Source organism: Humulus lupulus, chromosome X, assembly GCF_963169125.1.
Source record: "Humulus lupulus chromosome X, drHumLupu1.1, whole genome shotgun sequence".
Taxonomy (NCBI): Eukaryota; Viridiplantae; Streptophyta; class Magnoliopsida; order Rosales; family Cannabaceae; genus Humulus; species Humulus lupulus.
Window position 1 is genome coordinate 214,531,147 of NC_084802.1, and position 1,419 is coordinate 214,532,565.

At 42.4% G+C, this 1,419-nt stretch overlaps 1 non-coding gene across 1 annotated transcript; it reads right to left on the reverse strand.

Annotated features, from left to right (window-relative positions):
* Positions 1-924: 924 nt before the first annotated feature.
* Positions 925-1,031, reverse strand: LOC133807851 (small nucleolar RNA R71). The gene has a single exon (XR_009879739.1). It is a non-coding gene; the product is annotated as a small nucleolar RNA R71 (small nucleolar RNA).
* Positions 1,032-1,419: the final 388 nt, after the last annotated feature.

Here is a 1,419-nt window from a genome sequence, read left to right on the forward strand (position 1 = left end):
TTGGTTGTTAAATAAGGTTTGTGATAGCGTTACCCTCCACACTTACCTGGGAACCTCGGGGAGTTCTGTCCAGGCAAGTGTGGGTCTAAAGCGGTACCTTGGCAACCTTCCTAATCGGCCTGGGAACATTTCGAGCATCTACCTTTGCACTATTACATTGTTGAACTTATTACTATAAGAAAACCAAGCTTGTTTTGTCAAAATAAGCAATTTCACTTTGCTTAAAGGTTGTTTGGTCGAAAAAGTTGACTTGTGATCCACCATACTTACTCAGTAACCTCGGGGAGTTCTAGTAAGGCGTTGGAGATCACCTGAAAACCTCCAATTCTACCTGGTAACAAGTTTAACAAAAAAAAAAAAATCAATCAAAAAAAAAAAAAAAAAAGAGAAACATAAAATACATCTAATTCTGATTTCCGAGGGTGGATGAATCATCACGAAACTTCCAGTGACACTTCTTCCAATTCATCTGCCACTCCTACCGGAACTCCTTCCACCAATCCAGCTTCTCCACAAACTTTTGCTGATAATAACCCATTTGCAATGGCTCGCAATGATGAAATCCAACCAAGAACTCTCAATGACTACCTCCATCCTATTCGCACTTCCACGCCTTTATGCATTATCTTCCCTCCTAATATGCCCGCATTAGACTTTAAACCTGGCATGATTCAACTCTTGCCTACATTTCATGGAATGGAAAACGAAAGCCCATACGTGCATATCAGAGAATTCGAGGAGGTAGTAGCCACGTTCTATAATCAAGCCGAAAATGCCGATGTTGTGCAACTGAAGTTCTTCCCTTTCTCCTTGAAGGACAAAGCCAAAAGCTGGTTATACTCTTTGAGACCTAGGTCGATTGGAACATGGGAGGAGATGACCAAATCTTTCTTTCTGAAACACTTCCCCAGCCATAAGACCAACAATCTAAAACGACAGATTTCCACATTTTCCCAAAAAGACAATGAAACATTCTATCAAGTCTGTGAAAGATTCAAAGATCTGTTAAATCAGTGCCCGCACCATGGCTATGAGAACTGGCGCTTGGTCAGTTACTTCTATGAAGGCCTCACGAGTCGTGAGTGCCAATTTGTAGAAATGCTATGCAATGGTGAATATCTCGAAGAAACTGCGAAAAAGTCTCACACCTGGACTGGTCCAAGTGCTACTGACAGCACCAACCGACACAAACCATCTGGGATCTATCAACTTCGAGAAGAGGATAGTATTAAGGCCCAACTCGAAGCTTTGAAAAAGCAGTTTGAGGTCTTAATGACGAAAAATGGGCAAAAGTCGCACATGATCGCTCAAGCGGAACCGCAAGAACCTTGCTTTGTTTGTGGAGGGACGGAGCACTTAGCTAAGGACTGCTTAGCTTTGAATGAAATGAGGGGGGTTTATGAGGAGCAATGCAATGCC